The 26,512-nt window shown below is 34.6% G+C and overlaps 1 long non-coding RNA gene across 1 annotated transcript in view; it reads left to right on the top strand.

Moving 5' to 3' along the window:
* Positions 1-245: 245 nt before the first annotated feature.
* Positions 246-26,512, top strand: part of LOC140608405 (uncharacterized) — a 60,866-nt gene continuing 34,599 nt past the window's right edge. Inside the window, exons 1-3 of the long non-coding RNA XR_012010425.1 lie at positions 246-409; positions 8,546-8,630; positions 10,975-11,059. This is a non-coding gene — a long non-coding RNA (uncharacterized lncRNA). The remainder of the gene's footprint in view (positions 410-8,545; positions 8,631-10,974; positions 11,060-26,512) is intronic.

The raw sequence follows: 26,512 nt of genomic DNA, 5'->3' as shown, positions 1-26,512 counted from the left end.
AAATATGAAATTGCAGTCATTATTCCAAAGAAAAATATTTGCTTCACTAATATCTTATTTGTGCTTCACTACTGTTTTCATACCTATTTCTTTCTGAAGAAAATGGTTCAAGAATAATCATGGTGTATGCTTTTAAATGATACCTCACTCATGTGTCATAGCTAAAATACATGTAACTCAACTGCCATGACAACCATATGAATAGGTGTGACTAAGTACACCCAAGCACAGGCAATGAGAACTACATTCCTACTGCCACCTGGTCAATGGCTATTATAAGACGCCACTACATATGAGATAAATTCTAATTCCAGAATGTTAAATTATGAATACATATGTATATTAGCCAAACCCAAGGATAGAGACCAAGAAAGCAGCTGAGCCTCATGAGGAAGAAAAACCCAAAGTGGTATTTATATATATTCAGTTTCTAGTCTCTATCTCTTTGTGTCAGCTTCATTTTTCTCTTTCACCAGACCAAGAGCTGTTTCTCAGGGCTCATGTTCCTCTGTTGTTCCTGTGTTTTCATGTCCTGCCACAGTTGAGTCACCTAGATTGACTATAATTCTACTTTCTAGCTCTAATATCTCAGGACTAATGAGCTGGCTCTGTGGTGTCAACTCACCATTCCTAAGCCAGTCACTTGTGTGAAGAGGGTGGGGTCACTAGTAGCCAGATACACTGATGTGTAGTTTGGAAATGCCTTTTTTTCTGTTTGAATCTTCAGCTAGATACAGTGTCCTGGAAAATAAGTCTACATCCTGTTCACTCTGTTTATCATGTCCTTTCTATAGTTCAGGGTAAAAAATAGTCACTGAATTGGTAAATATATTAATTGATTCACTGAAAGACTGGTGATATAAAATTATTCAAGGAATCTTTTTCTTACTCTTTAAGTATGATTTTCTACTTTCAAGCAGTGAATTTTCTAAGGTATATTATGGTCATTTGTCAACTGGAAATACAACATTTTTAAATGAAAGTAGTTACTAGGTAGTACTAATCAAGTATTAACTTTAGAGTTATGTGTTTGATTGCCAAGGTCAAATAAATGTCTATCGACAATCAATCATTCCTCCATAAATGTGATGAGAATCAAGGAAAGATCTATTATTGATAAAATGTATATAAGAGAGTTGTAATTAATGTGTATGAGAGAGGACACAATTCTATATGTTGAGAGCAAAGATATTAGTGTGCTACTCTCAATTCTACAAATAATCCAGAAAAGAACCTAGCCAGAACCATCTCTTAGCTTTCACACAAATAAAGGCAAATACTTATGCTAAATGGAGTAATTAGAGCCATTGTGACAGGGGGGCTTCTCACCCCAGAAAACATCTGTTAGGAACAAAACTGCATTTTGCTGTCACACACCTGCAGTGCCCATCTATTTACAAATTCAGAAGCAGTCCAGAATAGTCTTTTGTTTGCTCATCAGTAGAATTCTTGAAACTATGCTGTTGAATTTGAAGAAAGATTCTGTCTCTGGAAAAACTAGTAGGATGGGTGAGGAGTCCATCCCTGGTAGCTCAGCTCTTTCCAGTCCAACCCCTGACAAACTGGTACAGCAAGCTGGGGGGTCCATCAAGATCAAGCACACACACACATACACAAAAAAGATCAAGCACACTGCTATTTTGGAGGAGAAAGCCTGTAGATCCCATATGGCACTTTGGTGCTGGCGGATTCGATGGGAGCACTACCAGGGATGCTGGTGGAAACTGCAAGAGTCTGAGGGTCCTTTGAGCACTCTCCCAGTTAGTGAGTCTTTGGAAGTGCTAGCAAGGGCACAATCATGGATTGTTTCTATAAGCTTTTCAGTTCTGAAGAGGGACCATTGATCCTTCTCTTTAGTCCCTGACTCACTGGCTGAGCTCATCTAATGATCCAACAATGAGGTACCCAGGAAGCTATGGGAACTTACACCATTTGTTTGATACAGCTCTGTCCCCTTCCTTCAATTGTATTATCTTACTTTATAGCTATTGACACCTTAGGCACTGTGGAGGAACACTTAATTGGCCTTCCATCCTTTATGATCCCTTTTCTGGAGACTCAAATAGATGGGAGGCCAGCATGGTTCTTCAGCAGCAAAGGTGGGAGATGATGTAAACTCATTATGAAATCTTTTAAAAATTCAGGATTTTGTGCTAATTCTTTCCGATGTGTCTTTCCAGTTAAATTATATAAACACATTTTTCTGTAAAATGCTTTTGTCCTTTTTGCATAGGACCATTTTAAATGAAAACCCTAGATGAGAGTAGGAAATGACTGAAAAAATATCAAATGTTGATTATTAAATGGAATACACTAATAGCATCTACCACCAGAAGTAAAACCAAAACCCTAGCACCTGGCCAGGTATGGGAGATGGGGGAAAGGGCATTAATATCTTTATTTATCAGAACTGTTCTCAAAAGCTTTACCTCCTCCTGAAGAAAAACTCCCCAGGCTGTTTTTCTAAGCTGTTGTGACTGATCTGAGAACAAATGAAATTCTGAGCCTACACTCACACATGGCAATGCAGTGACACAACAGAAAATGGCCTCACTTCCTGCATTCTCCAATAGAACATCTTCATATGTCATATACACTCATGAGGCTCACAACTTTTGCCACGGACAAACTCAGATCTTTGAACCCGAATGCCTCAAGCAGTCCCTCTAAGACCAATGACTGAACTAAATTATTTGGTCTGGGACCTTAGGGTGGAGAAGCCACCTTGATGGCAGGCTACACTGGGGGTCCAGTTAACCTGACTGCATAATTAATGTATGTCCTGCCTGGAGTGCCCTCACTCTATAAACTCTTCATTTCCAGGATACCACATGTACCCTCTGGGATTATATTTATTGTGTGTGTACCCCGATGAGCATGACATCACCTCAACTCTGGGAGGCATTCAAGTCAGCTTCAGGAACACCTGGGTGGCCCAGAGGTTGAGCATCTGCCTTCGGCTCAGGGCATGATCCCGGAGTCCAGGGATCGAATCCCACATCAGGCTTCCTGCCCGGAGCCTGCTTCTCCCTCTTCCTATGTCTCTGCCTCTCTCTCTCTCTCTCTCTCTCTCTCTCTCTATCTCTATCTCTCATGAATAAATAAATGAATTTTTTTTAAACAGTCAGCTTCAACTTAACCAGCCGGAGCTGTACTGTGCCTCAGTTGATGCCTCAAGCCAGGTAAAAAATAAATTTATCCAGAAGTGTAAGGAAAAACTTCCTGGCTTTCTAAAGTGGACCCTAATCCCTAATGGACTATGGGACATGTTTACCCAGCTGGATTAGAGTTGGTATTCATGACTGTGCTTACTCCACCAGCAAGCCTGATCATCCTTCTTGGAGTAATCTTGATTATGACCATGGTCTCTGTGGCCTAAGATTACTTACAAGGTTCTTAGTATGGCACTCAAAATCTGACTTATTTGAGACCACAAAGGGTAGCCTATGTTTCTCACTCAGGCATAGAAAATCCAAATGATGGAGTTGAGGAGTCCAGCGATTGGCAAAAAGATTATGACTGATCTTTGAGGCTCAACCAGAGGCAATGACAAAGTCTCTTCCTGTCAAACTTCATAACAGAAAGCTGCCTTTCCCACACCCGTTTGTGCATTTCAACCTTTGAAGGGAGTTGCATTGAAGGACTCAGGCTCCTATTGCTGGACATGCTATTACCTGTATCTGCATTCCAAGTCTTTGTCCCACTAATCACAGGCCTCTGTATTAGGCCTTGGGCTGAGGTCTTCATCAGGTGCATTTGCAGGGGTGTCTTTAAAGACATTTTGTCCACTTAGACTCAGACTTCAAACTTTTGTCCTCCTAGCCATTCTCCCTCTCCTTCCACATAGCCCCAGGGTCCATAGAATGCCAGAAACTTCTTGTTTGGGGGCTTGCTCAGCAGTGAGACAGTTCTCTCATCTGTGCTGATGTATCTGAATCTTGACTGGTGTCATTCACAGGATACATAACCCTCTTTGTGGCCTCTTGTTTGTACTACTGCTTCAAATGAATAAAGGCTTGACTGATACTTTCACTTTTGCTTGTTGTCTTAATCAACCACCCTGACATCTAGAGCGTTCCTTTCCCTCCAGCTCAGCTTTTAACAGTGAAAAGTGGTAGAAGAATCTCTTTATCATCTCTCCTTCTTGACTGTATATCCTAATGCAAGGATCAGTGTTTTAGGGCTTATATATCAAGAACACTTAATTTGATTGCTTTTGCTCAGTTAAGAAAAGAACTCAAGATTAGATAACAAAACAGTCTTTTACAAGAAAGAGGGAAAAAAGGAAGGAAGGAAAGAGGAAAGGAAGGAAAGGAGAGAAGGAAGGAAGGGAAGTTAGACTGTGGGCCTTATAATAAATAATATTTCTAAATAAATAATATTTTTAATTTTCATTTAGAAATATTGAAATGTTCTGTTGATATCAATAACAGAAAGAATACTATACATTTTGATCAGAATGGATAAATAAGGTTGTTCTACTATAGTAATCAATATAATACTCATTGAAAAGGTATAGTGTTCTAAAAAGGAAGCAAACATAAGGATTATAAATATTGTAGTTACCCCTTAACCAACTTACAACCGAGTTTGCTGATTATTTTAAAACATATTTACCCCAAAATATAAGGAGGGTAAGCTCCCATACAATGCTGTTCTGTCATCTATGCAGCATATTGCATTAAACCTAAATCAGGGGGGTGGGAGTGAATGGGTGACGGGCACTGGGGGTTATTCTGTATGTTAGTAAATTGAACACCAATAAAAAAAAAAATAAATGAGAAATTGCTCAAAAAAAAAAAAAAAACCTAAATCATACTCACAAAATATTCAATAGGCCTTTGGATGACTAGATAAATCTATAATGTTAATATGGTCTGGAAGAGGGGTTAAAATAAATAAAAGTTTCCAGAATAGATGTTACTTCAAACATCAAACTTCTCAGTAATCTGCAACTATAGTTATGGGTTTATGTCTACTTCACATGCATCTCATGTTGACTTTAATTCCGTATATCAACTAACTATTCTCTTCCAGACCATTTTTCAGTAGAGTGCAAGGTCCAATCTCTAACCAAGATTAACTTTCTGTTACACAAGTAACACTAGTTCCTAAGTGTGTGCCCACCTTAAGCATGGTGTCCATGATTCTGATATAGACAACATATAAAAGAAGAAAGAAAAAAAGTTTATTTTGTCACTTAACCTATTTGTTGCATCCTGAAGAATTTGAAGATGACTCCTCATAGCACGACATAACAGTAAAACAGATGATTTAGGAAAGAATAAGTACAATGACTCCACTAATTAGACTCTGGTGAACAATCAAACATCAAAGCAAATCATTAATGAACAGAAGCAAAGAAGAAAGAAGATACACAGACCTGACAGCTTTTGCAATAGAATATTCTGTCTGAAGTCCTTTCCCTAGCAACCAGACAGAGGGTGGCTAAAGAGATGAGACTTACTGTCTTGCAGACTTTAGATAACATGGTCATGGAAACTTTTGCAGTTGTTACTCTTGTCAGAAAGTCACTAGCATTGACTGGAGTTGGGAAGGGGAAGACAGATATGAGAGCTAGGCATCTTTTTGAAAATTAGTATATAGCATATTTCTATGTATATCTACTTTTGAAATATTTTTGATTAAATACCCTTACATTCATATTCCAGAAATGTTCAACATACATACTTCCAAAGACGTATTAATTGATATTTCTACTAAATCTTCTTTTTAAGGGCATCCAGAATCTTCACCATTAAAAACAATACAATATTGGTAAAGGTTAGGTATACAACCTAAATATATATTAAAACTGAGATCCTTAAATTAGATCATCTTCCTAGTATATTTTCCCCACTGAATCTCATTTAACTAGCTTTAATGTTTACTCTATAATCAGCCTTTAGCTTATAAATCTAGACTAAAATTAATGTTGTTCCAAATGGGAGCAAATCAATTTAATTCAATATCTGGGAGGATTCAAATGATGCATCTTTCTTTTGCTGCTTCATACAGTACAGATATTGATTTGTGCAGCCTAAACCATCATAAATAATTGATTTGAATCCATAGTTGCACACTTGGAATTTTATTTCTCTTTTAATGTTCTGTATCTTGAATGGGCCATGCTTAACTTTTTTACATAAAAGTTGTACATTTTTTTAAACCCTCACATTCTCTGAGTTGTCTTTCTTATTCCTTATACTAGAATATATGTTCTCATCTAGTTTCTTCCTCAGGTTTAGTACTGGGCTTGCAGTCATTCCTGAAAGTCTGAGCAGTTGCCATGATCTGTGATTTAAAATAATGAAGAAAATTTCTCCATCGAAATGATTACCATATAAATTCTCCCCAGATTTCTTGGACTTAGGACTGCATTTTGTATTTTTATGCTAATGTAATATTCTTCATTACAGAGGATTCTATCCTTTATGAGGTGTCCTGTGCCACATTTTTAAAAATTAATAAACAGGAAAAAAATGTACCTTACTGAGTGTTAACATATCACTTTAATAGAGTTAGAAATGTTTTTACATGGAATAACTATAAGACGCTTTTATATACATTCTTATCTTCCTGTATCCTTTCAGCAAGTAAGAATTCACTCTGTCCTAGTTACCATGTTAGAAACAGGAGGGAGATACAAACATGAACAAAACATAGTTCTTGTCCTTCAAATACTCAAAGTCTAGTGAGAGGAAATAGGAAAGCATGAACAAAAAGGGAAATTATAATACAATCTACTTTGTGCTGCAATAAAATATGAATAGTGGTTATAATTGTAAAACACATCTATTGAGGTTACAAAATTACTTGTATATATTTTTTGAAGAGCAATCACTGAAAGAAGATATTTCCTATAAGAAATAACTAAAACACTCTTGAATTCTAAATCATAACATCATTTCCTGAAATGGTTTTGATTGATTTAAAGTTTATTCACAACTGGCAATACTCATAACTAAAAAACATTATTAAACTGACTATGCAGTATGTTAAATCCTTCACATGAGCTTTTCCACTTCATCCCCATTATAACCTTGAGATAGTCATATTTAATTTGACATTGGTGATTAACACATAATATTCAAAGTGTTGCAAACCATAGATGTTTGAGAAAAGACCTTGAAAACACTTTATCACAAGAAATTTGCATCACAAATATGAACACTGATGACTTATGTGCTGTAATTAAAATTACAATGAATGCTTAGATAAAAAGTAAAATATATTACTTATAGCATAGGAGAGAATAACTGAATTTAACCTAAATTTGAGTAATCACATTAATAAAAATTATGTGTAAAAGAAGTAAGTATAAAGTGTCTATCTTCAGAAGGGAAAAATACCCCAATATTACTGAATGTTAACATAGTATATGGAGAGTTGTCTAAACAACTGTGGAGATACCTGGGTGGCTCAGCAGTTGAGTGTGTCTGCCTTTGGCTCAGGTCATCCTGGGGTCCTGGGATCGAGTCCCATATTGGGCTCCTACAGAGGGTCTGGTTTTCCCTCTGCCTATGTCTCTGCTTCTCTCTCTCTCTGTCTCTCATGAATAAATAAATAAAGTCTTTAAAAAAATAAACATCTGTAAAGAGTCTGAGATTTGGGCCTACTTGCAAGCTCACAGGTAAACAGGGTGCCACTGGAGCTGATCTGCTGAGTTCTCAAATATACATACCCCTTGCATTTGATAAGGGAGGCCTTGAAGGTCTTCTCCCACCTGATCCGTGGTTGTATTTGGAACTGACATACACCCAAATAGGAATATCAGTCTACAGAGTCAAAAATCTTCCATCGGCAGGTGTTTATTTTCAGCGAGAGCACAGCAGCAAGCTGATAGCTGCTTTTCCAAAGGTGTATCCAGTGATCTCTCAGGAAGGATACAAGGAGAAAAGTAGAAGGAGATTCTCTAGATGGAAGCTGCTTTCCTTTGCCAGAGACTCCAATCAAAACCACCAGTTACAGACGCTTGTATTATCTCTAATACCCAGTGTGCAATAAGGTGCTGGGACTCCAATTTAGTAGTAGGGGGCTGGAAGAGACAGTAGTTTTTCTTTAAGAAGGTATTAGGAATCTACCCACATAATTTTAAGACAGTTTACTTGCCAGTTGGACCCTAGAATTTTGTCAGGGTTTACCAGTCACGCTTTCTGAAGGAAAAGTGCTATCACCACAATCAGGCCATTGAAACAGATTTACTTGCCAGTCAAGAGAGCATCATTTATGTTGTGAAAGCTCTTGACATCAGAGGGCAGAGACACACACACTAAATTCTCATCCACTCGCTAGTGGCAAATATTAGGAGAAGGTGTCCCATTGGCATTTCCCTACCTATAGCTCTTTACAGTTTAGGATAATGTCCTCTGGCACTTATAGGACAGGATGTACAATCACAAAACACATCTATTCCTACTAAACATTCAGATATACAAGCAGTAAGAATTGAATTGGCCGAAGGGGTTCCTTCTATGAGGGAACATTAGTTCCTCCTCCATGTTTTATTATTTAATATGCCTTTTTTTTTTTTTTTTAATCCTAGAGACAAAGGCTTCTATTACTCATAGCACAACAGGCAAATGAACTTCACATTCTCATCCCTGGAGTCCCATAGCAGAGATACAGAGGTGAGTTCAAGTGGATGTTGGACAAATAACGGGTGTGTGTCCCAGCTGAAAAACCATAAGTTTAGAAAACTCAATCTTTTAGAGAGAGCTGCTAGAAAACTTATTTGGCCTTTATCTGGGAGAAGGATAGTATTTTTGATTCTGGTCAGGAAACAAATTTGCTCTCCACCATGGAGGGAAACACTTTTCTATCTTCCAAGACTGTTTGCTATCCTAACATCCATGAAAAAAATTATATCTAGAGCTGATACAAGACATGCAGAAATATGTTAGACCCATGGGGATCCATAATGGGAAACATATTGTAATTCTGGATTTCTCATGAACTCTAGCTTTGCTAATGCAAGAACCAAATCTCTTATGCCCATTGTTTTAATCACGGTTTTCAATTTCTTTGGAAACATAACAAGGACTTAATATTTGTCAGTAAATGAATGAAATGAAGGGTAATAGAATCGAATCTGTATTTATTGTAGAGGATGACATACCTTAGGAACTAGAATGGCAACAGTAGTCTGAGATTTATTAAAAGCTTCATAGTTAAAAGCTATCAGTATTAGGCATAATCTATTAAGTTTTATCTTTGATTGCCACATGGTTAAAATTGAGGCAAATGGAAAAAAAATGTCATATAAAGTGGAAAAAATCCGTGGCAAATGCTGAGGAAAATGCACTTCTCAGCCTGGATAGGAAAGCACAAAGAGGAAATAGTAATCCCTTTCTATATACTATAAACACAGTATTTATAAAATTATAAAATATATAAGTATCCAAATTAGAAGAAATAAAATTAAACCCAGAGGACTTATTGGTTAAAATGGAAGGCATTATTTATAATAACAATAGTGAGATACTGTGAAAATCTATGTCTGAAGACCAGGAAGATATATTCAACACTATTTATGTTACCTATGAAATTGTGACTAAACCCCTCAACTTGACCTTTAAAAATTCTTTCCAGACTTATTTCTCCATGTTTGGCTATATATTGTATATTCTAGTGACTATGACCAAGGCTTCCAAATGTGTTCCTAAGCTCTTGCTCTACCTTCCATCTACAATATACTGCCGTTCCAACTCTGTCTGTTAAAATCTTAACATTTCAAGGCAATTCCAAATGCTAGGTTCTTAATAAAACATATCTGGTCCCATAGTGTTCCTCTCTGGATTCCATGGAGTATATGTTTAGCTTTTCTTCCTTCTTTCTTTCCGTGGCCCCTTTCTCCCTCCCTCCCTTCCTCCTTTCTTCCTTCTCTCTTTCTATTTTTATTTTCTCTTTTGTCCTTTTTTAAACACAGAAGTAGTTCTTTCTTTTAGTTTTACACTAGCAACTGTTACATTACATCACTAGATTATTTATAAAAACAATGTTAAAAATCTATGTGAGTTTTAAAGGGCAAGGTCTAGCTTCTATGGTAGATGTAAATAGAAACAAGAATCAGGGGTGACTGGGTAGTTCAGTCAGTTAAGCGTCTGCGTTTGGCCTAAGTCATGATTCAAGGTCCTGGGATCGAGCCCCATTGCAGGGACCCTACTTCTCCCTGTCCCTCTGCCTGCCACTCTGCCTGCTTGTGCTCTCTCTGTCAAATAAATAAATCAAATCTTTTTTAAAAAATAGAAGCAAGAATCAAAAAGTATTTTCCTTCTTTTTATTTTAGAATTTTAATTCACCCTGTCTTCAGATGATTAAGATAGCATTTAGCACTAAACTTCAACATGTATAAATTTACTTTCAATATTAAAAATCAGTAAGTAGAGAATCAAGCCTTTGATATAATTTAGAGCTAATATTAATTTATAAAAAGAAGCAACTAATTAAATGATAATTATGAGTAGCACATCCTTTCAGACAGTTGGCAAATAATATAGCATCAATAGAAAGCATACAGAAAATTATTCTGTTAAATCTCATAAAAATACAAAACTAATTGTTGTTACATTGTATAATCATTCTTTTCAGCACATCTGAAGGATTGCTAAATGTTTTTCAACTTTGAGCTTAGTAAGTCCCATAAACGTGTGAAACTAAAAATGCATTTCTGAAGGCTATAAGAATATTACATTTCTTCATAGAACTAACCTAAGACAAGGACATTGCTTATATTCTGAGGAAAACTTGCAACAATATTTGCATAATTATCTAGAAGATACACATGTGAAAATTTCATTGGCAGATGAGAATTAAGGAGCCCTCAGTGTATACACAACTCTGAATACTTTATCCTTGTTGGAAATTTCATTTTTCCTCAGTCCCTTATGACATAATTTAGGTGATTTTCATTAGATTGGACCCTATGTTTATACAATAACAAATAAAATAAGACAGTTTTTCTTAAACTTCTAGGCAAACATGGAAAAGATGGCAGCCTTAATTCAAAGAAATATCCCTCTTTTCATTACCTATTTACAAGAGTTCGCCAGAGAAAAAGGTGAGATGTTTTATAGCTTTTCTTGTCAACAATGATTAATGCAACTGGAAGAAATAATTTATGGCTATAAGGAACATTTCTGACATATAGAAACAATGATTAAATTTTAGAGTAATGGAATAATCTATTACTTATTGAATATTATTGGAAAAATAAACACTGCTTTTTAAAAATGGGGTGAAAACTAAGGAAACACTAAGAATCTACTCCCTTATGAATGTGTGGAAGATTTCAATTGAAAAATTTGTACAGGGTACCTGGGTGGCTCAGTTGGTTAAGCGTCAACTCTTGATTTTGGCTCAGGTCATGATCTCAGGAATCCTGAGGATTCTGAGATGGAATCCTGTGTTGGGATTTGTGCTGGATGTGGAGCCTGCTCAAGAGTCTCACTCTCTTTCTCGCTCTGTTCTTTCCCCCTCAACATCCCCCCTCACAAGCACATGCTCTCTCTATATACAAAAAAATAAATTTAAATTAAAAAAATTAAAATAAAAAATTAAAAATCTATACAAACATCTGAATTCAAAGCATTATCACCACAATCCATTCACTATAATTTATGAGATACTTTAATTGATTTTAGAAAAATTATACATGTAATAATAAAGTGTGCAATACCTAAAGTAAAAAAAATAAATTGAAAATTATTCCAGATATGAACATTGGCATTAAGCCAATAGTATTCGAGATATAAATATATAGATAGATAGAAATTTTTAAAAATAGAAATACAAATATTGAAGAATATCTTATAATCCTCAGATTAGTTATTAGTTATTAGTTATTATTATCTTATTAATCCTAAGATAGTTTTATTATTAACATGGGATAAATTTCATCTGATAATGGCCATAAGGGACAGACTGTAGTCCAACAAAGGTGGATTTATTAAGTTGCCATAGCAAAGGGGGATATCTGAGAGGGACAACTGCATTTTTAACACCAAACAAAATAAGAGGCAGTATTGATATAGGATTGAGGAAAAGAATTTGTGTTTTTTAGGTCAAATTTAAATAAAACAGTGGTTTGACAGTGTCAGCAAAGACAGCTGTTTTTAAAATGTTTAATGTCAGTTCTTAGTGGCTGAACCAGGAACCAGAGTTTTGCTTTTCTTAGCAAGTAGAAAGTTAAGATAAAGTGGAATACTGGGTTTGGAAACCCCTTAGCTGAAGTCCCATTCCTGAATTGGAGAGGGAGGCTGCTTCTGCTTGTCAATTGACCAAGATCCTTTAAACCATAGCGTGATGTTCCATTCCATGCTTCTGATGGCCTACGCTTTCAGAGAATGTTCCCCTAGCATCATGTCTTTTTGTGAATTGACATAAGCAGAATTTGCAAGTTCACAATGGAATCAGGCAGTACACACATTTTGGCAAACATATTTGATTTATTCTTCCTCTAACAAAAGAGAAGGACTATCACATGGCAACATGGCTAAGAGTGATATTATTTAGCTACAATCTCTCTCTCAGAATAAGACAATCCTCACTCTATTGTCTTGTAGCATTGAATCTTACTGTGGAAAAATTAGGCCAGCCTGATATTTTTGACATTTTTCACTGATGCACTGGATATTTTTTTAACTTTAATTTTTGGTGTCTCTGTGGTGTTTCCTGTGGTGTTTCCTAAAAAAAAAATCATTTTTATATTCAGTTTTTTTAACTTTAATTTTTGGTGTCTCTGTAGTGTTTCCATAAACACAAATTTTAGTGTTTACTCCACTTAGCCATGTATTTCATAGTCCTGTACAAATAAAACTTCTGGCATCATATTGGGCTGGCAATTAAGCAGGGGATTAGAAATTTATACTTCGTCTGAACCTCAGCTCTACTTTATTTAACTGTCTCTCCAGAAGCCCACACCACTTGACTCCAAAGATGGATGAGGTAACAGTACTTGTATTTTTATATCCTATTTGTAATAGTTTACATTGGAGAAGGATCTTTCCCTGGAAATCTCCGTTTATCTTCCTCCTTTCCAGAGGATCGATCATGTGCTGTTTATTGTGTCTTTGTTTTCAGTTCTGCAAAACCCCAGCTTATTGTTGGGTATTGACTAGCTCTGTGAATATATAGCATTCAGCCTTTCTTCACTACTTACCTGCTATTACAGCAGCCAGATGATGAGTTCAGGGCCTGACTCATTCTCCTGAGATCTTGGTGGGGAAGTAGGCATGTTTATACTCACCGGCTTCCTCAACACTTTTATTTTTTCTATCTACCTGCTTATCTTCTCCTTTCAATTATCTTGAATTAGGGTATGTTAAAGCAGTTCCAGGATTTGGCCAATGTGTCTTCTTTTTCAAACTTTATTTCTGCAGGGTTGGTGTAGAGATCTAAGCCAGAGAACTCCACCAAACTCTCTTTCCTTGGCCTCTTATTGCAAGAGATTTTGGTAGCTTTGCTTTTTTGATGTAGACAATAACTTTCACTATCTTCTTGCTGTTTACAAAAAACATTTTTGGGTGCAGACGTGGGAAGATTTTCTTTGATAGAAAATGTGAAATTTGCAATCATTCTTGCATCCTTGCCCAGATCTTAATTTATGAAATTTAAAGTGTTAGAGGTTTAAGACCAGTTGACAAGTGGAGTATAAATTAAGGGAAATTTTAGTTTTCTTATCAAGGCTGCTAGTATGTTTTACATATTTAACTGCATCTTTTGTATTGTGTTCTTATTTTTCAAGGTTTTAATTAAAGCACATAGAATTTTAAATCTGGTAAATAAAATATATAATTGTAATCAGTTTCTCAACATTGTTTGATGTTAGTAGTCTTTGTAATGACTATCACTCTACTTTCACTGTTCCTTGAAAGCAATTATTTTTAAACTGTTTAAAATATTTTGAGTCATTTTGAAGAATTATGATTATAATGTCATTTAAATATTGTAGATAGCAGATGTGAAGTGAGAATCTGATGAAATATTAAAGTATCTAAATGTTCAAGCATAATTGTTGCCATTTTCCACATAATAGGAAATATATTCCACATTAATATTAACCACAATTATCAAGAGGTATTCACCTTTTCTAAATAGTGCCCACAGTATTGACTATGCAATTAGTACTCACACATGTCTCTCCTTCATTATATTCAATAGTATATTTCTGAAAGCTGGCAAAGCTTTTTATCATGCTATCATATCCCACCATTTTTTTTCTAAATGAATTTGCTTTATCCTTTACCAAAGTATTTCAAAACACTCTTTTTCTTACAAACACTCTTGATAATTCTTGAACCAAATCACATATGTAAAAAAGTTCATACTGTTTAGCAAAACTATGTGTTCTAATTTCATTTGTCCTTTTTTAAAAAAATATTCTTGAAATTTCATTGTTTCCTGCCTCTCTTGTAACTTATCTCCCTTTTACAAGCTCTCTCTCTCCCCCTCCCTTCCCCTTTCTCTCTCTCCCTATATGTATATACATATATATTTTCCTTATTTAAAAACATTTGTAGAAACAATCTCTATATTACATAATATTTTCTTTCAATTTTGTTTTTTTTACCTTAAATATGTATGAAAGGGAATAAATACTATTTTAGAACTTATGATTTGACCTACCTCTGAGATTAAAAATCCCTGACATGAATTGTCAGAAGCTACAAAAGATTTTAATCACTTTATTTTCATAAGTTTGTATAGTTTGTATAAATTTGATCTTTTTTCAAATATGCAATTATATGCCTCAAATATTTGTTTCAGACCACAGATAGCCTCTGCTTTCCCATCTCCATTCCCATTCCTAGACTGAAATTCCTTTCGTCCTTTTTTCCCTACATATAATCTTAACTGTGGGGACTCAAATATTCCAATCTTGGGTTTCCAATTTGTTTTTTCTTCTTTAATCTACAACTTCTCTCTGTTGGTATCTCCTCATTTCTAATTTCTAATTCTCTAATTCTCCTCATTTTTGTATCTCTTAATTCTTCTTCAGAGAGTTCACACCTCTCCTGGAAGCTCCTCTCCCATCAACTATTCTTGCTAAAAAGTTTGCAGTGAGTTCGGCTAGTTATTATTTATTTGATAATAATTTTCCCTATCAATATACATATACATACACTTGTTAATATTAAATAACTTGCAGACTAATAATATACCAAATTACACTTTTACAATTTTATGTAAAACCCGTATTAGATACTTGCTTTCGGTATTATCAGAAATTGATGTTTTTAATTTCATTACATCTATTTTTATTCTATGGAAATTTCTATATATGACTTATTTTTATTATTTAGCATTACTTCCTCCAGTTGAGTTAATAAGTTTAGGTTTAAGTGCAAGAATAACAAAAGCCAATGAAAAAGAAACTAGAAAGCTGAATATACTAGTGCTGGTCTTTTTATTTATTTTTTTAATTTTATTTACTTATTCATGAGAGACATGGAGAGAGAGGCAGAGACATAGGCAGAAGGAGAAGCAGGCTCCCTGTGGGGAGCCTGATGTGGGACTCAGCCTGAACCCTGGGATCATGACCTGAGCCAAAGGCAGATGCTCAACCCTGAGATACCCAGGTGCCCCTGCTCCTGTCCTTTTTATAGGATATTGTCTCAAATTATCATATTTGAACCTGCAGATGTTTACCAAGCAGACTTCTTTTAGAAATTGCAAATATTCAACATACATTTTTAATAATATTGAAAAATAGGAAGTGATAAAAATTCTATAGTCAATGTACTATAATGATAGAGCTATTTCTGTCACAAAGTAATGTACTTAGAAAAAGCTATTCCTTTATGTTTGCATGTATTATGGATAACATTTTTATGAGATTAAGAAGGTCAATGTCTTGTTTTCATAAATACTAGGACTTATGTGAGAACAGTGGTAGTGGGAGGTATAGCAAAATTTAAGTCAAACAGAAAAAGAAACCTCACGTAAACCATAAGTCTTATATTATCTAAGTATTATTGTCATAGGTAATTAGTAAACTATTATTTATATTCATTCCTAGATTAGTGAACCATACAACGAAATGAATTCAATTAGGGCACATTATAAAAACTTGAGTAATAAATAAAATATTTAGCTTTATCTTGGGTATGAAAAAGCCAATGACTCTATTTTTATTCTTAAATTTTCAAAACCTTAAGCTAAATAAATGATTATTTTTAGCATATAAAGTACATTAACAGTCTAAACAAAAAAAAAGTTAAATGCTAACTAGGAAAATTTAAAATATTAATGTATTTTTCCTTTTATATCCTTCAGTATAATTTTATTTCACACCCACTTTTTTTCAAAAATATGTGCTAATATAAAACTGCATGATTTTTTTTTCCTCTGAGTTAATAGACTATGGCTTTTTTTAAAGATTTTATTTATTTATTCACGAGAGACACAGAGAGAGAGAGAGAGGCAGAGACACAGGCAGAGGGAGAAGCAGGCTCCAAGCAGGGAGCCCAACATGGGACTCGATTCCGGGTCTCCAGGATCATGCCCTGGGTTGAAGGCGGCACTAAACTACTGAGCCACCCGGGCTGCCCGACTATGGCTTTTTTTTATTAAGTTTTTTATTTTAATTCCAATATAGCTAACATACAGTGTGATGTTAGTTTCAGGTGTACAATATAGTGATTCAACAATTCTATACATTACTCAGCACTCAACATTATCAAGTATACTCTTAATACCCTTCATCTATTTTACCCACCTACCACCTACCTCCCCTCTGGTAACCCTGTTTTTTTCTCTCAGAGAGTTTTATGTGATAGTCATAATAAAGAGCCAGCTTAGAACATGCAATGACATCGACCAATTTAAAGTGATGAATAAGCAAGATCAAAGAACCTAGGCCCTGAATGACGCCGTGGAACCAAGTTGACTGCACATAGTTTGAGACTATTTGCTAACAAATACAACAGTGTATTTGTTCACAATTAAGCAAAGATGCTTTGACATATTGTGGAAATGTTTGTAGATCAAATATTGTGACTAAAACTGTTCATTTTTTTCTTATAATTTACCATTTATATTCATCCCCCCCAAATGCTTTTCACCAGATTATTAACTATTATTAGCTAGCTTTTTTGAAAGCTGAAGATATGTACCTTTCTTTTAATCTACCAATATAAAGATTTGAGAAGTCATGTTTTAGCAAGAAATGAAGAGAATATATACACTCACTATATTTCCAGGGCTTTATGCTTCCACTATTGTGAGAGAGGGAGGAAGAGAAGGAGAATTTGAAAAAATTGGGAAAAGATAAAATCATGAGAAATAGTTTCTTAAAAATATGGAATGGGTTGGGGTGCCTCGGTGGCTCAGTCAGTTACGTGTTTACCTTCAGCTCCCGTCATGATCCCACTCTTCTGGGATCGAGCCCCCACATCAAGCTCCGCATTCCCCCCAATCCCGCTTCCTGCTGAGCAAGGAGTCTGCTTCTCCCTCTCCCTTTGCACCTCCCCCAAAAAACCTCCACTCCTGCTCTCTCTTGCTATTTCCCTCCTTCTCTCAAATGAATAAATAAAAAAAAATCATTAAAAAATGATATGGGCTAATCATTCATCAGTCCAAACTGAAGTAATATTGCTGATACTGATATTGTTAGCCTTCAGTTTATCTTAAAACTCAATAGCCATAATTTGAATGATTTTACATCATATTATTCATCAATACTATTCTATAGCAGACACTTATAACAGGGTTAAAATAAAAGAATTTGTGAGAATAATGTCAAAAAAATGTACCCTGGTGATTTAAAGAATGCTATATATATATAATATGTTTAATGATTAACTCAAACTTTAGATTAACTCAAACTTTAGCGTTCTAATTTGATACATAATTACTAAACAATACAAAGGTGACTTGCTTCTGCTATATAATGAATTTCATTGAAGGTGTGAGTATAGCTACAAAACAGGGTGAAAGCTATTTTCATTTAATATATTTATGTATGACATCACAAAAGACTTTCAATACATTTAATTGCCAATTTCAAATGAAAGATAATATCTTATATGGAAAATGAAATTAGTCCTCACATAAATCTGTTTTTATATTCTAGATGGACTGGTATCTTAGTCTGTACAGTTTGCTTTAACAAAATCCTATAGATTTAGCACCTTATAAAAAACCAGAAATGTATTTCTCACAGTTCTGGAAGCTGGGAAGTCCATGATCATGTGGCTAACATGATTGCGTTCTGGTGAGAGCCCTACTCCTGGCTCCTGGCTGGCAGATTTTTGCTGTGTCCTCACACAGCAGAAGAGACTGGGAAGTTCTGTGGAGTCTTTTTATAAGAGTGTTATTCTTATTCATGGGGCTCTACCTCATGATCTAAGCACCTCACCTCCTAAAATCATCTCATCAGGCATTCAGATTTCAACCTACGAATGGGGCGGGGTTGGGGGGGACACAAGCATTCAGACTATAACAACTGGAATTAAATAAACTATCTAGCAGTATTCAACCAAATAAGTTCAAACATGAGATATTAAATTTAATCAAATGTCCAAGCTCTGCAAATATAAGAAGCATCGTTATCTTACATGACCATTTTTAACATGGCATATTATTAAAAAGTAGAATTAAAATGTTGTTAAAAAGTGAATTTGTGGAGCACCAGGGTGACTCAGTCCGTTAGATGTCTGCCTTCAGCTCAGGCATGATCCCAGGGTCCTGGATGGAGCCCCATGTCAGGTTACCTGCTTGGTGGGGAGCCTACTTCTTCTTCTCCCTCTGCCCCTCTAACCTTGTTCATGCTCTCTCTTTCTCTCAAATAAATAAAAAAAATCTTAAAAAAACTGTGGTATATATTAATATATATTATATAATATTATATATTATATAATATTATATGGAAAATTATTTAATATTGTTATAATATATTATTATACTATATATGGAATATATATTTTATATATATTTTATATATATTATGAAATATTATTCAGCCATAAAAAAGGAATGAAATTTTGCCATTTGCAACAATGTAGATGGAGTGAGAGAGTATCATGCTAAGTGAAATAAGTCAATCAGAGAAAGACAACCATCATATGACTTCATTCATATGTGGAATTTATGAAACAAAACAGATGAACAAAGGAGGAAAAAAATGAGAGAGGCAAGCCATAAAGAGACTAAACTATAGAGAACAAACTGAGGTTTGCTGTAGGGGAGTTGGGTTTGGGAATGGATTCAATAGGTGATGGGTATTAAGGGCAATTGTTGTGATGAGCACTGGGTGCTGTATGAGACTAATGAATCACTAAATTCTATATTCGAAAAAAAAATTTTTAAGTGCAATTTAAAAAAAAAGAATAAAATGTGCATTTGTTAATTCATTAATTGACTTGTATCCTTTTTAAGCATCATAATAAAGAACTAAAACTGCTAACTATAATTTATTCCAATAATAGGCAATAATTTTAAATGTTTTTCTGGATCTAGAAATCATGATTAGTGTTATTAAAAAAAACTATGAGAAATCTCTTATCATACATTTTTAAGGGCTATTTGTAAGTACAATTGATTCTCTTTATTCACATTTGTAAATACAATTGATCTTTGTTATTTACAAATTCCACATTTGAGAATTCTACTCACTCAAGTTAGTTTGGCATGAGTCAATACTCAAAACAAAAAACAATCTTAGTTGCCAGATGCATATGTTCCCAGCTGAGGGAGAACATTGCCGCTCTGCCTTCTTGTCTCAAGCCTTCATAGTGTAAACAAGTGTCCTTTTTGCTGTCTCTCTAGTGCCATGTTTTCACATTTTTTTGAGGTTTTTGTGAGTGTTTTCACGGTTTAAAATAGCCCCAATCATCTTACTGATGTGCTGTGTAGTGTTCGTAGGCATGAGTAGGCTGTGGTGTACTTTTCGGACAAAATATTTTTGTCAATAAGCTTTGTTCAGGCACAAGTCATAGTACTGTTAGCCATGAGTTCAATATTAATGAATCAATTGTATATTAAATTAGATATCATTGAACAAAAACACACTAAAACACACAGTGAACAAAAATGTAGTGACTAAAGGTTTGCAGGAATCTAACTTCCCATTTCCTGTGGGGGCAATGGATCAGCATCATTAGTTAATTCAGTGTTCTTTTTTTTTTTTTTTTTTTAAGATTTTTTTTTAAATTTATTTATTTATGATAGTCACAGAGAGAGAGAGAGAAAGAGGCAGAGACACAGGCAGAGGGAGAAGCAGGCTCCATGCACCGGGAGCCCGATGTGGGATTGGATCCCGGGTCTCCAGGATCGTGCCCTGGGCCAAAGGCAGGCGCCAAACCGCTGCGCCACCCAGGGATCCCAGTTAATTCAGTGTTCATAGCAACTTTATGGAACATAAGTACTGCGAGGAATGAAAATCAATTGTATATTTGTAATAATTTCATGGAAATGAAAGCAAATGGGATTCACTGTGTAATTTTTAATAAGATTAGAATATGTGATAGATGCAACATTACTTGTGCTGGGCCCTCCTCCCCTTTCTTTCTCCTTTGTTTCTCTTAACTATGGATATTGATGGTTTCTTTTCCCCCTCTACTTCTTTGTCTTCCTTACCAAGTTCTTAAATACACAATACTCACAAACACCCTACTTTTAATACCCTTTCTTAAGGATTAGACCTCTAATTAGTTTGCTCATAGAAGTATTAAACCATCATCTATTTATCATTTTTCTACCTTAAGTTGTGTCTTAGTTGATTATACCCTGAAAGAAAATGGATTCGTACATTTATTCATTACTTACTTACCTGCCAACTACTTTTGAATTAAAGTGACTATTCAAATACCTTGTCCATTTTAACAGGGTCGTGTGCTTTCTTATTATTTAACTGTAAACGTTATTTTTATATTATTACCTAGATATCAATCTCTTATTAGACATATATTTCTCTAACATTTTATCCTGGTCTGTGCATTTTATTTTCACTTTCTTAGTGTCTTTTGAATAGCTGAAGTTTTATACTTTGATGAAGTCTCATTTATCAATTTTCAAATCTTACACTTTTTATTCTCTAAGCAATCTAGGCTAGCCCATCACAATGCTATTCCTCTACATTTTCTTCTACAATCATTAGAAGTATAGATTTTACATTTAAGTCTGTGATTCATTTGAGTTAATTTTTAAATGTATTGTGAGAAATGGGTGGAGGCCTATTAATTTTTGGAAATGAATGTCTAATCATTCCATTGTCATTTGGTTAAAATTCCATCATTTTTCCATTGAATTGGCTTTTGTCAATATTCAAATGTTCTTATACATGGGTCTCTTTTCAGAGTTCCATTAAGCCATGGACCTCTCCTTTTGCTCATATGATACTGTTGAACAATGTTTACAGCAAGTATTAAAATCCCAATGCCATCCTAAACTTTTTGTTTTTAATTTTAATTTTACTTTAACTATTCTATCAGCTCATTTTTCAAATGACTGCACTTTCATATGTCTTGTGTCATATATTTTAATTTCTCTGCCAGTCCTGCATAGTTAGGCTTTGTGTAGTTTTCTCATATAGTGAGATAATTTTAATAATATTAATAACAAAATAATAATGATAATATTTTCAAAAATCAGTTCTAATTTAAAACAAAGGTTAAACATTATATGCAAGATTCATTCTAGAGTGTATGTTTGTGCATGTATATATATGTATTATATATATAGTATGTGCATATAGTGTATATATTATATATATTGTGTATATATATAGTTTATATATATAAAGAGAGATTGATTTTTTTTAAGATCTTATTTATTTATTCATGAGAGACACAGAAAGAGAGAGAGAAAGGGGCAGAGACACAGGCAGAGAGAGAAGAAGTCTCCATGCAGGGAGCCCGATGTGGAACTCGATCCCAGGTCTTCAGGATCACACCCTTGGCTGAAGGCAGGTGCTAAAGCGCTCAGCCACTCAGGCATCCCTAAAGAGAGATTGATTTACCCAGAGATAACTATATAAAGACAATAATGATAATATATTAAATTTCCTTCAAAGTTCCTCAATCTAATGATTTCTATGGAGTATGTCTGCATGTTCTCTGAATGAGGTTGTTGACAATGTCGTTACTATAGACAGAACTCTACAATGGATGCTCTAGAACATATTGAGAACACAAAGTTTATTACATACAAAATTTCATATCAATACTTCCCTTTTTAAACAATTGTATTACCGTGATCATTATTTCTAACTTACCATATTTCATCAAAAAAGTCATTTTTTATCTCATAATCTACATATTTATTTTATGTCTGTGATTATATCTAACTAGATGTATATGTTTGCATATGTGTATAAAATAAAGAGTTGCCTTAAATACCATGAATATCTATATCTTCAGTCTTTCTTACCTTTACAAACATGGTTTAAAAATGTAATTATGCCCAAAATTCATACTGCTATAGCTTCAGTAGGAACTAAGGGCATGAGATAAAAAATAGATTTAGGAATTGGAAGAAAAGAAAATTCATAGTTTTAGCTTAGATCAGAAGAGAGAATCAGTAGGAGTTATATGTGAGATGGGTCACTTGAGATTTGAGTACACTATTATTAGCAAAACTTCTGAAAGGTACCCTCGTTGAAAAAAATGAATTATGAACTATCAGCCTTTGTCACAAACTACATTTGATACCCACTGAATCTTGGGATAGAGATTTTGCTTTGTAGAGTAAAGGATATCTTTCCATAAAAGGATAATTTTACTGTTAAAGAAAAAACAAGATTCAACTGAGTAAATATTAAAGATCTTATTGGTGCAATTCAATGTTTCATGAATTGGGCAGCTTCTCATTTAGCAAATAAAGAGGAGCTGCGAGGAGCTGTACAAAATGGAAGACTTTTATATGCAGAAACGGGTGAGAAAAGGAAGTTACTCACATGGAGTAGATTGTTTCACAAAAGGTCACCTTCTGTTAGGGGAAGGCAGAGGGTCTATAAGGCAAATTACCTCCCTTGTGCTGACCATGTAATTGCAGATTGATTGGTTATAATACATTGCTACGGGAAGCTGAAACTGCAGTTAAGTTAGTATCAAGTCTTTGTTTAATGACATGAGCTTGGCACAATCACTCCATTTGGGGACCATTGTCTGCTATTAACAACAATTTGCTCAGCCTCAACTTGAACGAGAAAAGAAGGCCAAAAAAAAGATGAAGAAAAGAAAAGAAGAGAATACCTGAAAACAGATCAAATTAAGTACTTGACTTAGAAACCCTGGGTGGCGCAGCGGTTTAGCGCCTGCCTTTGGCCCGGGGCGCGATCCTGGAGACCCGGGATCGAATCCCACATCGGGCTCCCGGTGCATGGAGCCTGCTTCTCCCTCTGCCTGTGAATCTGCCTCTCTCTCTCTCTGTGACTATCATAAATAAATAAAAAAAAATTAAAAAAAAAAAAAAAAAACCTATAAAAAAAAAAAAAAAAAAAAAAAGAAACCATGTGCCTATGGTGTGATAGATAATGGCTATTCTGCATAAACTATGACTCATAAACCTGTCCTTAAATTAAAAACACATTGATTTTTATAATATTTCTCTTCATAATTAACACAATTATCATTTCTAAAGATTAATGTTTATTTTTCATGTCTCCAAAATAGAATTTATATTATTTTCTACATTGATGACTTCTTTTTTGTCAAATTTATTCTCAAAGTTATAAATCCCAAGTGCATGATTATTGCTATGGCTACTTTCTAGCTTAATCAAAAGCTCCCATTGAGTGGTTTGAGCTTCTCATGTTTCACCAGCATTAAATATTGGTAGCAAAAAGCTTCTAGGTCTAGATGCCATATGTGTGAAGTTAGAAGAATGCAATCAGATAATATTAATATATATTGTGGTTATTAATTATAGCATACTTAACAGTTGATTTTCTTCTGTATTTTAGATATGTACAGGTATTAGAAGAGTATGGGGTTAAGATCAAAATCTAGTTCAACTATTTATGAGTTATGTGTTCCTGAGCAAGGCCCTCTAAGTTTATACCTTGACTTTCCCTTCTGTAAACAGAAATAATATTATGATCCATAGCAGAGATCTGTTGCAGGGACTAACTTCATTTCTTCTTGAATGCCTCTTATCCAGTGAGCACTTGATAAAGAAAACCTGCTATCGTTATTATTATTAATTATTTAATTCTCATATAAATACAATTTTTTTTTAAATTTTTTATTTATTCATGATAGTCACACAGAGAGAGAGAGAGAGAGAGGCAGAGACACAGGCAGAGGGAGAAGCAGGCTCCATGCACTGGGAACCCGACGCGGGACTCGATCCCGGGTCTCCAGTATCGCACCCTGGGCCAAAGGCAGGCGGTAAACCGCTGCGCCACCCAGGGTTCCCATATAAATACAATTATGGAGTTAGTTGTATTTATGCCACTTTACAGAAGCTTATTAGTTTGGAGTGGTTAAGTAACTTGTTCAATAGTACAAAGGGTTTTGTTGTTATTGTTGTTGTTGTTGTTGTTTTCTTTTGAACTCTCCATTCCCAGCATGGTGCCCAACTCGGGACTTGAATTCAGGACTGTGAGATCAAGACCCAAGCTGAGATCAAGAGTTGGCTGCCTAACTGACTGAGCCATTCAGGAACCCTCAACACTACAAAGCTTTTAAGAGTTTGAGTTTGGAACGCCTGTGTGGTTCAGCGGTTGAGCGTCTACCTTTGGCTCAGGGCCTGATCCTCAAGTCCCAGGATGGAGTCCCACATCGGGCTCCCTGCATAAAGCCTGCTTCTCTCTCTCTCTCTCTCTCTCTTTCTGTATCTCTCATAAATAAATAAAATATTTGTAAAAAAAAGTTAGAGTGAATTTAACTGGGTTTGGAATTAACTGAATTTCCTGTTTGGGAAAGCCATGGCCTTATTTTTTTAATAATTTTTTTAAAAATGTGATTGTAATGAAACTCAAATGCTACTCAATCCTTGGCTATCATTTGTATCTTTTAGGAGGTGCTATCAGACTTTACTATGTACTTAAATTGTTTTGGGCATTCCTTAATACATATATATTTCATTTATATATCATACATATATTATAAACCATTGCATATATGTAAATAAATGCATATATGCTGAATATATTTGAATAAATATTATTTAAGTATATACTATGCATAAGTGCTATACACTGAATATATATTTGTATGTATGTTATTCTACATGAAAGCTCCTAAATTAAGAGTCATCTTTCCTAGTTGGATATACTATAGGAAGTTAGCAAATGGGCCATGTTACCCATCATTTGTAAGACAAGAAATTATTTCAGACTTAGAAATCCCATCTGGCACAGAACAACTTGTTCAAACAATGACCAAATACTTCCTTTATTTCAGTCCATACATCCCGGTCAACCATGAACCATCAATAACTCCTTTTGAGTACCACACTCCAACAACTTTTACATCAAGCCAACAACTACATGACCTAACCCATATTTTCCTAGCTTGTTGATGAGTATGCCATGTGGGACAGAGTTAAAAGGCTTCCTGAGGTCAAGCTCCATTTCACTTATTGTAGATTGAAGGAATCAAGTCCATTATTCTGTCATAGTAGGAAATATGTTTGGTTTGACAATGATTTGTAACTCAAGTCATGCTATTTATAACCCAGCACTTTGTGATCCTCAAAGGGTTTGCAAATTGCCCTTTGGATGATAACATACAGTACATTTCCCCATTTAAGTTAAAGTAGCTAGAGAATCCAGTACTATTTTTCTCCTTTTGAAAGGTAGTTTCTCTTTGCTTTTAAAGATTGTGAAAATGGTAATCAGACTGTGAACTTACATGGTACTCTAACTATAAAAGCATTTTGTATAATAAAGAATTTTAGCACATATAAACTTGCTATATATATGTACATATATATTAATTTAATTAAACAGATTGTGAATATAATTTGTCACCTTCTGAGATGATTCCACTAAGTATTTAAATCAGGCATTTTTGTAAACTCTCAGCTGATTGTTTTGTAATAGCTAGCAGAACACAAGATCCTAATTTTCAAATCTGTCCTTGCAAGTTTGAAGGTTACCTACCAACTGATTAGAACTGTCAGACCTCATGACATTTATTATATAGTGTTCCTGTTAAGGTTGCTTATGAAACTATTAGCCTTTTCCTTCGACATTTGCTGTTCTGCATGAATGAGTGTATTTATATTCCTGTAAACCTTTGTATTGCTTTAAAGGTAGTTGTAAGCAGAGCTCAGGTTAAATGAGTTGCTAACAAGTCATCTTCATTGAATTGCTTTTGTTTACAACTAAAATCCATTGTCTTCCCTAATGTTTTTTTTTTCTTATATTAACTTAAAATAACTAATACAGGCAATTGAAATTTTATCTGTGAGGATTCGAATAATAATAATTTAAATGGCCATTAGAGAACATAAGTACAATGTATATATTTTTTTATTTGCTTTAAAATTATAAAAGTTTAAAAAAAATTATAAAAGTTTTACTCTTTCTCAGATGGCTGAGTGGATAAACCAAAATATTTGTAAA

The sequence above is a fragment of the Canis lupus genome, chromosome 17 (genome assembly GCF_048164855.1).
Source record: "Canis lupus baileyi chromosome 17, mCanLup2.hap1, whole genome shotgun sequence".
Classification (NCBI taxonomy): domain Eukaryota; kingdom Metazoa; phylum Chordata; class Mammalia; order Carnivora; family Canidae; genus Canis; species Canis lupus.
This window is presented reverse-complemented; position numbering and strand designations above follow the sequence as displayed.